Raw genomic sequence first — 15,033 nt, 5'->3', positions numbered from 1 at the left:
TTTCTGCAAACACGACATTTTTTTCTTTTCAGGTATTAATTCATTCATGCAACAGATATTAATAGAGCACCTCCTGTGTTCCTGGCCCTGAGTTATGTATTGGGGTGCAGAAATAAGTCAGAGTTCTCTGAAGTAATTTATTGTCTAGAAGGTAAAGGATGATAATAAATAAATTTGTGAAAATGAGTTTTATCATTTCTATAGTAAAAGCGTAACATAAGGAAGGAAATGAACAACTCAACCTGAGGGAAATGAGAAAAAAGTTTGGTAGAAGTGGCACAAGTTGAGTCTTGACATTGGCATAGGCATTTACCAGGTAGGCGGGGCGAGAGTGTTGCAGGCACAGCAGGTGGGCAGGTGTAGGCAGAGGAGAAAATGAGGTGAGACCGAAGCGGTAGGAAGTACAGATCCCGAGGGCTGGTGAGCCATTCACAGGAGTTACTGTGCACTATTCCATGAACATCCAGGAGCCACAGCCACGTAGGAAAATAACACTGTTATACTTGCAGTTTAGAAAGATTACTCGAAACCTCAAGGATACGGGAGAAGGAAGATGATGGAAGCTATGGTCCCTTGGAGAACTATTGCTGCCGTTCACATTGTTCTGGTGCAGGCTGAGGGCTGCTTTCCTTCAGCAGTCCTCCTTCAGAACTCTTCAGGCAGGAAGCAGTACCTGTTTCTGTGCTTGCAATTATCTCAAATCCAGGAGATCCACGTCAAGCTCTCCCGAGGATTGTCTCACCCCACTCCACCAGAGTGGTTGGAGCTTCTGCAGCTCAACAAATACCAACCAGGTATGGAGATGCTTGTCTCTCCTTATTGTGGTCCCCTCCAAATCTTGTTAGGCTCTGGTGGTGGTTAATTTTATGTGGCAACTCGGAGGGTGTTTTGAGATGAGATTCACATTTAAATCAGTGAGCACCGTATAAGCAGATTGCCCTCCGTGATGTGGATGAGTCTTATCTAATCAGTTAAAAGTCTGAATAGAACAAAAAGACCAGCCTTCTCAGGCAAGAGGGAATCATCCAGCAGACAGCCTTTGGATTTCATCTGCATCATCAGCTCTCCTGGGTCTTGACCTGCCAGCACACACTACAGATTTGGACTTGCCAGCCCCCATAATTGTGTGAGCCAAATCATGAAACAAACACACAAACAAATAAATACACATTATATTGGATCTGTTTTTCAAAAGAACCCTGACTAATACAGCTGTTATCTTGGTCCCCTGCTCTTGGTTTGAAATTCCTTGGTGGGAGACACAGCATCTCCTACTAGACCAACAACTTTACTCTCATATCTTAATCCGAAAGTGGCTGCTGGATTAATTGAACCCTCTTTTAGTATTTCTCACACAGATTTGTTTAGCATATCTCTTTAAAAATGTAGGAATACTTATTCCCTACTTTCCTTATCACTGGAGCTTAAGCTAGAAAAGTTCCAAGACAACCTATTAAGTTCCACTTCCTAAACTTTTATGTAACCCAACATCTTATATAGAAAAAAAAATACAGATAAGCTGTTTTAGTACATTGTTTATGTGGCCTTTTTGTTTGCAGGAAAGAGACTTACTCATGCTACCTCAAGAGATGGAGCCAGAATATTATGCCCTGTGGAATAACGAAAATAAAGAAAATAAGAATTTTTGCCTAGGTTTCCTCTTCTAAAACTTACAATCTAAACCAGAGACCAGAAAAAGGCTCATGACAAGGAATCACAAAACCATAGCTTCCCATGGAGACTAGAACTCAATTTATGTTCTGAAAAGTGATTCTAATGACTGGTTGTTCCCTTGCTAACTTCTTGAGTGTTCTGTCTGCCTTTGCACCTCTCTGTGTGCCTATATTCTTCTGCTACTATATAGCTGATTTTTACTAGGTAACTTTAAAGTCTCAAGAGAGAGGATTGGGTTGGTCAACGTAATCACTATGATTCATAAAGGGCAGAGCTTTTGGCGTCAGACCATCTCATAGGCTGTTGGTCTGACTAGTTTAGCTGCCTTTGGGTTAGGTATGAACCTTAGTCCAGCTGTCTGTGGGTGGCAGACTGATGTGGAGCAAAACTTGTCCACCTACACTTAAAGAACTTCCTAGATTGGAACACCGAGGTGGGCAGATTGCTTTGAGCTCACAAGTTTGTAACCAACATGGGCGACATGGCGAAACCCCATCTCTAATAAAAAAAAAAAAAATAGCAGGGCATGGTGGTGCATGCCTGTGTTCCCAGTTACTTGGGAGGCTGAGGTGGGAGGATGGTTTGAGCCTGGGAGGCAGAGGTTGCAGTGAGCCGTGATCACGTCATTGTGCACCAGCCTGGGTGACAGACTAAGACCCTGCCTAAAAAAAAAAGGACTTCCTAGAGATCTTCCTCAACAGGGGCTGTGAATATGGCATTTCTCTCTGGAAAGGACTACAGGCATGGCAGCCATCTTACAGCCTGGTGTCCTATAGATTGATCATTTTAACACAGTGTAAACTTCAGGTGACCTTAGGCAAAGGGATGAGGAAACCCTCTACCCCACTTTTGGAGAAGAGTTTCTCTTTTAACACTTCCCTTCTTATCCTTCTTTATTTAGTCAGCTTAGGCTGCCATTAACAAAACACCATAGACTGGGTGGCTTAAACAACAGAAATTTATTTCTCCCAGTTTTGGAAGCTGGGAAGTCCAAGGTCAAAGTGCCATCTGATTCAGTTCCCCAGCGAGGGCTCTCTCTTCCTGGTTTTCAGACAGCCACTTTCTTGCTGTGTCCTCACATGGCACCAAGAGAGAGGAAGCAGGCTTTCTGGTGTCTCTTCCTATAACCACTAATCCATCATGAGGGCCCTCAAGACCTCATCTAAACCTAACCTCCCCAAAGACCCCATCTGCAGACACAATCACACTGGGGGAAGAGATTCAGCATATGAATTTTTGGGGGAGGGGACGACACAATGTAGTTCATAGCATTCTTATTCCATTCTAATCCATCTTCCTCATGTTGTGTGCCCTGCACAGAGTTCCAGATGCCAGACTCCCACTCTTGTCATCCTAACTTTATAACATACTTGTCCTCTGTCTGACTGATTTGCCCAGAATCCTGCTTTCTGTGATGGAAACTAATGAATTGTGACCCAATCCATGAAAGTGTTATCAACAAAAGCTCATGGGAGCATGAGGTCCTCTCTTGTGTGCATGGTGGATATTCCTGTGGCTGGTGGCAGGCCAATGCAGGAGAACCTGACAACAGGAAACCTTGAAATGAGGTTGGTGTGCTGGGTAGTGAGAAGGAGAGCTTCAAATAATAAACATCTTAGTGCACCTAAGTATAGAGTAGGCCCAGGCTGGGCCCTGGAAAACCTAAGAAAAAGTTAATAGAAAACTAAAAAATTATTTGCATCGTCACACCTAGAAACAACTAGAAAACTAGTAACTTTTCATGGTCCATTATAGTCCTTAAGTCAATAATTATTGACTTTTCTCATACATGATTACATATCTAAAACCAATCCAATGGGCATCTCACTTGTAGAGTCATTATTTTCTTCTGTCACCGATTTTAAATGACATGCAATTAAGGGAAAGAATTGCTTCATTGATCTAACATTTAATAGAAACAATCAATGAAAAGTTAAATGCTAATGGAAAGGAGACCAAATATTTAGTGATAGAGAATGATTTTTCAGATGCATACATCACACATCACACTCATGCTCATGCAGTGGATAACCCAAGCTGTATTGAAAATCAGTACGATGGTTATGTTAATTTAGATGTTTAATCGCCTTCTCCTTCTTCTTCTTCTTGTTTTTTTTTTTTTTTTTTTTTTTAAACAGGGTCTTTCTCTGTCGCCCAGGCTAGAGTGCAGTGCAGTGGTACAATTACAGCTCATTGCAGCCTAGACCTCCCGGGCTCAGGTGATCCTCCCATTCAGCTTTCTGAGTAGTGGGGACCACAGGTGTGCTCCAACACACCTGGCTTAGATCCTTAATTTACACAGTTGCCTTCAAGATTTAAAGTTATTGTAAGCAGAAAGTTACTGTTCGCCTCATGCATTGTTGGCAGAATGAGAGAGATCAGGGGAATCCTTTTGTATGTGATAAAGGAAGCTGATACGCTGTCATACACAGCATTCGGCAAATTTCCTTCAAGTTCCCGTTGCCTCTGTAATTTTCAGAGAAACTCAGAAGAAAAAGAATCTATTTCAAACTGTTAATGGAGCCCTCATCACTGCCTTGTCCTTTTTCTTAAACAAAATTATAGATTCACTCACAAAGAACTGTAAACGTTTCATCTATGTTTAATTTTTAAAAGTAGTAGATAAGATTATGGCTGTGTATTATACAAACTGGGGCTTGACTGTCACATTCATCAGTCATGGAAATTTCTATAGGTTATGATGATCTCTCTGAGCCTTGGTGTCTTCAGATGTCCAATGGGGTTAATACACATCTGCTAAGGCTGTTATGGGATTAGAGATAATAGTGTATGTGGGGGCCCTGCACATGGCCAGCACTCCTTACATTGTTATTTAGAGAAGTGCTGTGCAAACTGTTTACATTGAAAGGACAGTCACATTCTCTGAGTTTAATGTTGCTTGAAGGCCTTCTTTCCTGCTGGTGGCTGACTTTCCCTTTTCTTATTGTTCTAAGAATACTTCTCCATTTGGGCCATTGTGAATAGTGACAATTGTTTGGTTGTTCCATCAGAAGGGAGAAGCCTTCCTGGAGCCTGGCTGGCAGAGCCCCTGTCTGATCTGTCTAGCAGTTATGGAGCTGGAGACAGGCGCAGTGCTCTTACTTCCTCCTCGAGGAAAAGAACCCCACCAAAATAGATCCTCATCGTCTTGCAAACAACACCCAGAATAAATACACAGGAAATGAGGGCAAAATCCCACTGTGGTGGTTATTAAGGCAAAATTCTTCCCAAAATATAAAGCTTTTCAGTGTGTAGAGGGAGTACAGTCGTGGATACTACAGTGCATGAATCATTGTGGTGCTAATTCCAGATTACAAATTGAGTAATATACTATTTGCCGAATGGTTCTATTTAGATTAATTGAACATACATATTTTATCTAGAGAAATCTTTCTACGTAGCTACACCTGCAAACAAAGAAAAATTGGTCAAAAAGCATAAGAACCAAATTGTCCATGGAGTTTAGTGGAAAATTAGTATCTTGGCATTAAACAAATAATAAACTTCAGCTCTTTTCCCATCCATAATGAAGCTTGGAATTAAAATAAAATATGATGCTGTCTAAACCTTTATAACCCTTAAAAATTAAAGCTAGATGCAAATTAGAAATAAAGATGGGAGAGAGGGGACCCCCACCAAAGAAAGACACAGCACTAGAAGAGCAGCTACTTGAGCAGTAAGATTATGACATTGCATTAAATTATTGTTAAACCAAATTATTTCTATTCAAGCAAAATAATGATCTTCATTAATCATAAAATTTACTATGCTTTCTCCCTTAATTTGCTAGTTTTGCTATTGTTCAGACAATGACAAAAGTTGTAGAAAATGCTAATTTGAACCCAAAATTATGGTCAACTAATTAATGATATTATTTGACAAAATTTGAAGGATGTCAGCTTGTATAACTTCTCAGACATGAAAAGCTTCATTTACTTAAAAAATTGTAATCCTTCTTAATTCATAAGAAAATCAGCTTCTAAGAAGGCAGCACCCTGACCTACTGGAAAATTAGAAATATCTAGAGATAAAAGGTGTCTAATGACCTTTATAGTCCTGCTTCAGAAATGGAAAGGGGGTGTAATTCCCTTAATAGATACCAAAACTTACTCTAAAGCTACTGCAATCGAAGCAGAATGATACTGATAGAAAAGCAGATAGATCAATGGAAAACAACAGAATCCAGAAGTAGGTCTGACTGTATCTGAGAGCAGAAATCATTTGGGAAAAGGTGTATAATATTCATTTTGCATATAATGCACAATATATATAATAATGGGGTTGAATAATTGACTATGTATATGCAAGAAAATAGCCTTCAACTCCTATCTTGTAACATAGCCCAAAGTAAATTCCTGAAATATTAAGGAGTCAAATATGAAATAAGGAAAGCTATAGAAAATATTTTTTTAAAATTTAGAAAACATTTTATAGCTGTGGAATAAGAAAAGCTTTCTATAGCAAGATAGGAAGCTTAGTTAGGTAAATAACTGAATATATTTTCAAGAAACTATTCATAGTATAGAGTACTGTGTAGCTTATAAAGGAAATAAAGCAAGAGTCATTTCCATAAAAATGTGTAATTTCTGTGTAATATAAAGCAGATAACAAATGAGCTTCTAAGAGAAAATATTTACAATGCATATAGGACAATGGCTTAATATTTCTAATACACAAAGAGCTCTTACACATTAATCAGAAAATGACAAATGGGAACAGGCAATTCACAGCAGAGGAAATGCAAAGGGCCAATAAACATAAGAAAAGATGTTTGAGAAGACATGGTGTTATTTATAGTAACCCAAAATCTGTGCGTGTAAGTAGGAGTGAGGGGGTGTTAAGAAAAAATGTGTTCAATAGTAAGAATATGTGGAATAGGATGAGATAATAACTCCATGAAATACTATGAAGCCAGTCAAAACAATAGCCATAATGTACCAAGCAAGCCAATACATTTTATTATACAGACAAAGGTTTGAGCTGAAAAGTTTTTACCAATCAGATGTAAACTGAAAATAAAAACATTAGTCAGACTAAAAATGAAACTCTGTACTTAATAGATTTACACGTATGCTATACGGTGTTAACATAACATCAAGTTGTTTGTAATAAGCTCTGCTGAAATGCCTTATGCTACCTACAAGAATTGTTTGTCATCCTCTGTTCTTGGTAATACAACACAAGCAAGTTCCATGAAATCTTTTTTTGTTTACCTGCATCCTGAGTACCTGAGATAAGGCCTGGCATATGGTTTGGGCTAAACAAATATTGTTGGATAAATAAATGATTTAATACTTTTTGGCTATAAGGTAGAAATTATGTGGCAATGGAGGTAAAAAGTTTATTAGAAAATGTTATAAGAAAAAGCTGAACTCCAAGTCAAATTTATGCTCTGATTATTTATAAATTATCTCATTTTAATTCTCAGCATAATAAATAATTTTAAAAAGATGTGTAACATCAACAATAGTAATCAGGGAAGTGAAAACTGAAACACTTAGAAAGCATTTAGGGGGTTTCAGAGAGGCAAAGTTCCTACCAGAATAATATAACCTCAAACTAAACCTAGCATCCAGTGTTGGTGAGGCTTTGGGGTAATAGTTACTCTTGAATACTATGAAACATTCTATAAATTGCTTTAGCCCCAAAGTAATCTGCTAGTATTTGTTAAAATATAAAAATACACACATTACCTACAATCTGAGTCTGGATAATTATATGATAACAATAATAATATATAAAACTTGTATATAAGTATGTTTATTAGAGAGAGGCAGTACAGTGTGACAGTTAAGAGCATGACCTCTGTAGATAGGCCTGCTGGGGTTCAAATCTGTAACTTACTATGACCTTGAGTAAGTTATTTGATCCTTGTGTGCCTCAGTTTTCTCATTTGCAAGAAGAAGGCAAAAACAATGCCTATCTCATGGAGTTTTTTTGAAGATTAAATGAGATCATATATGCTTAGACCGTTGTCTAGTACATAGTAAGACCATAATAAACATTGGCGGTTAAAACATTATCATTATGTGTACATACAAAAACATGGAAACAACCTGAATTTTCATTGACAGGGAAAATAATTGAACAAATTATACTATGAACTGTATTATGAAGACACTAAGAAAAATGAAGCATATTTGTATGCAGGTATTTGTCCAAGATAATTATTAAGCCAAAAAATTCAAGTTACAGTTTGATATATTGCATAATCTCAATTTTGGAATAAAAACAAAGTGAAACAATTACTCTGCAGATATGCCTATCTTCGTGCCAGACAACACCTTGAGATGTTAATTATATTTTTTTTCCAGTTGTTCACTTTTTACCTCCTTCTACTCTTACCCTCATTTAAGCCCCTAGGCTGCTCTGTGCTTATTGCTCCCACAGGGCAAAAGAACCATTCCTAGTAACTGCTTTCCAAAAAGCCAAACTTGTAAATGTTTGAGGGTTTGAGAAGAAAGGGATCTTCCTGCTGCCTGACTGGAAAAGATATCTGACAGAAATAAAAATACAATATTCAAAACATGTGTCCATAGATGCTTATTAAAGGGCAAGGGAAGATATGTCCATGTTGAGGGGAGATGAGAGGGATGAGAGTGTATCAGAAGGAAGGCAACACGTGTTGGAGGCAAGCCTGGGAGAAAGAGGCCAAAAGCACCAAACACAACTTAGGGAAGCAGAAAACTTCACCTAGGCTGGTGGGATCTAAAACCAGAAGACAGGCTGGGCACAGTGGCTCACACCTGTAATTCTAGTGCTTTGGGAGGCTGAGGCAGGTGGATCACCTGAGGTCAGAAGTTTGAGACCAGCCTGCCAACATGATGAAGCCCTTATCTACTAAAAATGCACAGACCAGCCAGGCATGGTGGTGCATGCCTGTAAGTCCCAGCTACCTGGGAGGCTGAGGCATGAGAATTACTTGAACCTGGGAGGCAGAATTTGCAGTGAGCTGAGATTCCATCACTGTACTCCAGCCTGGGTGACAGAGTGAGACTCTGTCTCAGAAAAATAAAAATAAACATAAACATAAATAAAACCGGAGAGCTGGACCTCCACTTCCAGGTGGAGGCCAGGGAAGCTGCAACAGAGGAATGGCTGCAGTGAGCCAGGCCATACGGTGAGCCTGGCAGAGATTGCCATGGCCCAAACACGGCACATAAACCACCAGACCTCACTGCATCTGACAGCATGGGCCAGGGCATTTGTGGGGATCAGTGGCCAAGGCCCAGGTAGGGGGAAAGATGTCTCAATATCACTATGGTTACCAAGGTCTAGAAGTTTCCCATACTGAACCCCCAGCCCCTAACACACACCAAATTCTTGGCATTACGTTAACCCCTCTGAAATGAGGCACAGTTACAGAGAAAGGGAGGGTATTCCAAATTAACTGAGATTGAGTCTTCACTTAAATGATGACATGGAGCCTCGAACTAGACATTAACTTCAGTTAATGAAGAATTACAGTTTATTTTTTCCTTATCAAAGTTTGGACTTATAGCAGTTAAATGCATTTTCATAAGTTTATATATGGATGATTGAAAACAAAATTATTAAGAGTAGTTGCCTAGGAGAAAGAGGCTATACAGTTGGAAGGTGAAGGAGAGACTATTTTGGTTTTCCTTCAGGCACTTTCATAATGTTTAAACAGTTAAATACGTACTAGTTAAATAAGTTAATTGCCTGAAGTAGTACAAATTGCTAAGACAAAAAAGGCAGGTTCAAAATCATTTTGTAGTACAGGATAAAAGTCAAGGCTCAAAATGCCTATTTTGAGTGAATTATTAGTATCTCCAAACGTTGATTTACTAATTTATAATGTGAGAAGGTTGGGTTAAGTGATTATATAATCTCTTGTCTCTAAAATTATCATAAGGCAGTGAGTTTTCTGTTCTTGAAAATGTACAGCCAAATACAGTAGAAAAGAGTCATATTTGTGAAAGACTTTGGATAAGTAAAGAGCTTTCTAACAATGTTTTTCTAAAGGTAATAACTATAGGAACAGCAGTGGAAACAGAGAATTGTTCCAAGAACAAGGCTTGGTTATCAATCCCAGGTCTGCCAATTATTTTCTGCATGACTTTGGGCAAGACAATTTAAACATTTTGGGTTAGATTACATCTGTAAAGCATGAGTTCCCAAACCTGGCATTAGCATCAGTCCAAGATTTTTAAAAAATACACATTCCATAAATCCAACAGAAATGTCACCAAAAGACACTACGAGAATGTTCACAACAGCACTATTTGTACTAACTCAAAACCGGAAACAATCTGAATGTCCATCAATGAACAAAGAATAAAGGAAGAAATGTTGGTGGGCTCATATGATTGGATACCATAGAGTGGGGTTCAGCAAACTTTGCTCTGTAAAGGGCCCGATAGTAAATATTTCTAACTTTGCCAGCCATGTAATCTCTGTGGCAACCAAGCTCTACCATTGCAGTGTGAAAGCAGCTGTAGATAATACTGAGACAAATTAGTCTGGCAGTGTTTCAATAAAACTTTATTTATAAAACCAGAGATTGATCCCTTACTATATAGCAATGAAAACAAACTAGAACTACCAGCAATAACATGGATGAATTTCACAAGCACACTGTTGAGTGAGAGAAGCCACGTACAAAAGAATACATGCTGTGTGATTCCATGTATCTAAAATTTCAGAATTGGCAAACGTAAGCTATGATGTTAAAAGTCAGAATAGAGTGGTTATCTTGGGAGAGTGGTGCCTAGTAGGGGACCCAGAGGGTGTCTTGTGGGCTGGATTGCTTTATTATTTAGTGTGAGACTGTGTTCACTTTGTGAAAATTAATCTGTATATTTACAGGGCTTGCACACTTTTTCCTGATGTAAAGTTTACTTCAGTGAAAAGGTCACCATAAAGAAATACAAATATTTCAGTGTCTCACTCTGTAGAATCCGAGTTGTTAGCCAGGGTGTGGCTTGAGGATCTATCCTAAGCCTGCCTTGAAGAAGTAAAGTGAGCTGCCCAGGGTCACGTTATTGGCAGAGCTGAGACAGAGAGCAAAAGCTCTTACAGTGTTGGGCATGGAGTGAGTCAGCCCTGCAGAAAGAGAGGACGCAGCATCTGCCCTTGAAAACGAACTGGGAAGGCCGGGCGCGGTGGCTCAAGCCTGTAATCCCAGCACTTTGGGAGGCCGAGACGGGCGGATCACGAGGTCAGGAGATCGAGACCATCCTGGCTAACCCCGTGAAACCCCGTCTCTACTAAAAAATACAAAAAACTAGTCGGGAGAGGTGGCGGGCGCCTGCAGTCCCAGCTACTCGGGAGGCTGAGGCAGGAGAATGGCGTAAACCCGGGAGGCGGAGCTTGCAGTGAGCTGAGATCTGGCCACTGCACTCCAGCCTGGGCGACAGAGCGAGACTCTGTCTCAAAAAAAAAAAAAAAAAAAAGAAAACGAACTGGGAAATGGCTAAAAGAAGTCAAGGTCACATTCTGGACGGACTCCAACCTACAATCATATTTGCACTGTCACCTGGACATGCTCACTGACTTCTGCCACCTGGGCAGTGCCCAGTTCAGAACTCTGCAGATTGCTGGAATTGCTGGGGAGCTGCCAGAGGGCTTTCAGAACTTAGCGTGAGTCCAGCGAGTGCGGCAGCCAGCTCCCCAAGGGAATGGCCTCAGCATACTTTCCAGCTCTCGGCTCTCTTACAGGAAGGCATTGCGGTGCAGCAGACACAGTCTGAAGTGGGTTTTCAAACAGACACAATTTCACATTCTGGTTTTGCAACTTGCTGGCAAATTAGTGAATTTTACTCAACCCCAATTTTTCTCATCTGTGAAACAGCCATAAAATCAACCCCCACTGCCTCTTCCTCACCCCTCCCACATATAAAGGACTTTTTTCTCTTTTTTTCTAGTCAGTCTTCATTGAACTAACATGTACACGCCAAGCACCATTAAGCATTTTGCAAAGGTTGTCTCATTTAATTCTTCTCAGTAAAGAAGTTTCATTTATGATCCTCATTTTATAGTGAAGAAACTAGGAATCAGTCGACTTAAAAATGACCTGTCCAAAGTTACACAGGTAAGAGGTGGAACCAATTTCCCACTGAAGAAGTTTGCCTGGGAGCCTGAGCTGGTAACCACTGTTTGTGATGATGACAATGCCTGGCAGTTGGCATCCTGTCTGGCCCATGGATGAAATTTAATAGAAGTTAATTCTGCATTTCCTTTTTTCTTAAAGAGCTATGAATTGGAGCTGAGGCCTGGCAGTCAGAAAGCCAGGATTCTAGTGGGCTGGTAAATCACTTCTGTTTCCTTGCAGCATAATGAAAGCATGGGATCAGATCACTCTCCTTAAACGTTTCTTCTGGGCTGAATGAATTTGTACTCTCTACAGGTCTGAATGCTTGCTCTAAACAGAAAATAAGTTAGTTTTTTCCTAAAATTTTATGAAAAATTTGCACTTGTTTCCATCATCTGAGCTTGTTTTGATATTTAAAACATAGATATTATGTCCTACCTAAACCTCTCTCCATGCACTCATTCGCACTCATCTCATCCCATCTCGCAGTCTTGTTTGTGCCTTTACTCCAGGCACACCTAATTCATGGCTGCACATTCCCAAGGGCACCCTAGAAGGGGCACTCTCTTGGTTTGAAAAGCAGAGGTGCCAGTAGGTTTCATCAGGTCTCTGTACCTACATAATTCTATTACTCTGTTAACCTATGTGATGTGGAGGTTTATGACATAGAAGTTCTCCCCAGACCCGACCATAAACTTCCATCTAGAACTGAACCACCTTAAAACAATCCATGCTCTTTTGATATCTTGCCAACTTGGCAGATAAGACTGGATTTTCTACAAATTAAAAAGTGGTGATGGTGATGTGTTTCTTGGTGATGATGCTGATGAAATATGACCCCTACTTTATGCTAGATGATTTCTTATAAAGGCAAATGAAAATTTTGTATCAGAGTTGGAAACCACTGGACCATCAAGTACACTCGAAGGGCAAGAAAGATAAATTTATAGACAAAACAAAGGATTGTTTTTATATTATGTATTTCTCTGTCATCTGCCCGCACCTGAAACCCAATTAACATTCAAGGGACCGTGAGTTTTGTTCGAGCCATTTAGAAGAGTAAAAGGAGAAGTAAATTTTAATAAGCCAGTATTTTTCTCTTGACACAAAGATTAGCGGAATTTGGGAATAATGTTTAAAATAAGTTGTTATAGGCTGGGCGTGGTGGCTCACACCTGTAATCCCAGCATTTTGGAAGGTCAAGGTGGGCGGATCACTTGAGGTCAGAAGTTTGAGACAAGCCTAACCAACATGGTGAAACCTTGTCTCTTATAAAAATACAGAAAATTAGCTGGGCATCGTGGCGGGCACCTGTAATCTCAGCTACTCAGGAGGCTGAGGCAGGAAAATTGCTTGAACCTGGGAGGCGGAGGTTGCAGTGAGCCGAGATCACGCCATTGCACTCCAGCCTGAGCAACAAGAGTGAAACTCCATCTCAAAATAGTAATAATAATAAGTTGTTATAATATATGGAATGTATATTGCAGCATTATATTTTAAAAACAAACCATTACAAAAACACCGTTAATTTTGAAAGGCACATTAACCAGTAGGGTTGAAAGATTTAATGTTCCAGTAATAGGAGTTTGGAATTCCAAAACACAGAGAAATCGTCACTTTTATTGTTTTGCTTAGTTTGGTTTTATTTCAGGAAGTTAGGAGACACTGGGCCCGACAGCGCAGATGACAAGCCGTGGTGCAAATGCTTCCTATCTATGAGACAGGAAATGCTCTCAGACCCTGCACGTAACTCGCCGCAAAGTTTGCTCTTTGTTTTTGGTACATCCATTTGCTTCTTTGTGCTTAATTCTATGTATTGTGTACGGATGAGACAAAGAGAAAGCCGCAGTTATAGGACAGTATATGACTTCTAAAGAAATTGCTTTTACATTATCAAGGAACAAATGAAGAGGTTTACTGATTTATGAGGAGACATTTGGTATAAACTGAAGGACTTGATACAGTAGCCTTATAAAGGACCTCATAATAAAATTTGTCAGGTCACACACACATATGCAAGCACGTACATATATACACATATACAACTGTTTTTCACGTGATTTCAGATTTTTCAAATGCAGTCACTAAAGATTAATTGTAGCAATTAATACATTTTGAATTTGTACCCTCTGAGCTCTTACCATTTTGGACATGCAGACCTTGGGAATTAAGAACCTAGAATATTTTTCTTCATAATTTTGACACTGATTCATCCTATTTTTTTTTTTTAAGGAGGAGGGGGTCACAGGTTCTTGCTCTGTCACCCAGGCTAGTGTGCAGTGATGCGCGATCATAGCTTGCTGTAACCTCAAACTCCTGGGCTCAAGTGACCCTCCCACCTCAGCCTCTTGAGTAGCTGGGACTACAGGAACAGACCACCACACCTGGCTAATTTTTTAAAAACTTTTTGTAGAGACGGGGTCTCACTATGTTGCCCAGATTTGTCTTGAATTCCTGGCCTTAAGCAGTCCCCCTGCCTCGGCCTCCCAAAGTGCTAGGATTACAGCCAGGAGCCAGTGCACTGGGCCATGATTCATCCTGTCTTTGAATCTGCCCACCTGGAAGTGTTGTGTAAATTTTTCCATAAAGACTGGAATTGGCCTCAGTTCAACTATCAGATTCTTCACAGTGCCTCAGAGGCATGCTCCTACTGCTGCAAAAAAAAGCTGGGGGAGGAAAGTATTTTAAAATTATTGAATGATGCTTGCTTAAACTTGCAAATTTACAGTGGCCAGGAGCACAACATCATGGTAAAAAATTTTCCTCCTACAAGTACTTTTGATGACTTTATTACAATATTATGTAAGTCCAACTAGAGAACTGCAATAGAATGATACATTTCATCCCATTTGCTATACAGCTGGTTTTTATTACAAAAATCTTGTTTTTCCTTTAGTTTCATTTTTAAGGCAAATATTTGGCCCCTGGTTGAGGGAGTAGAGTGTCAACCCTCAGCATTTGAAAAGGGAATTGCATGTTGCCAGGGCCATGCTGCCTCCCAAGCCTGTGGGAGAGGAGCCTTGCTTGTCTGGTCCACCTCTAGGAGCCCCAGGCATTCCTTGATTTCCAGCACAAAACTTCAGTCTCTGACTCTTGGTTACATGGTCATCTTCTCCATGTGTCTGTGTCTTCGGACGGTGTCCTCTCTGTTTATTTTCTCTTCTAAGGGCAGCTGTCTTTTGGGATTAAGGATGCACCTTATTCCTTGCGATCTTCCTTGCGATCCCAACAATTAATTTGCAACAACCCTATTCCAAATAATGTCACATGCTGAGGTATTGTGGATCAGAACATCAGCATATCTT

The sequence above is a fragment of the Macaca thibetana genome, chromosome 4, assembly GCF_024542745.1.
Source record: "Macaca thibetana thibetana isolate TM-01 chromosome 4, ASM2454274v1, whole genome shotgun sequence".
NCBI classification, from domain to species: Eukaryota; Metazoa; Chordata; class Mammalia; order Primates; family Cercopithecidae; genus Macaca; species Macaca thibetana.
The sequence above is the reverse complement of the archived record's forward strand: the minus strand, read 5'-3'. Positions refer to the sequence as shown.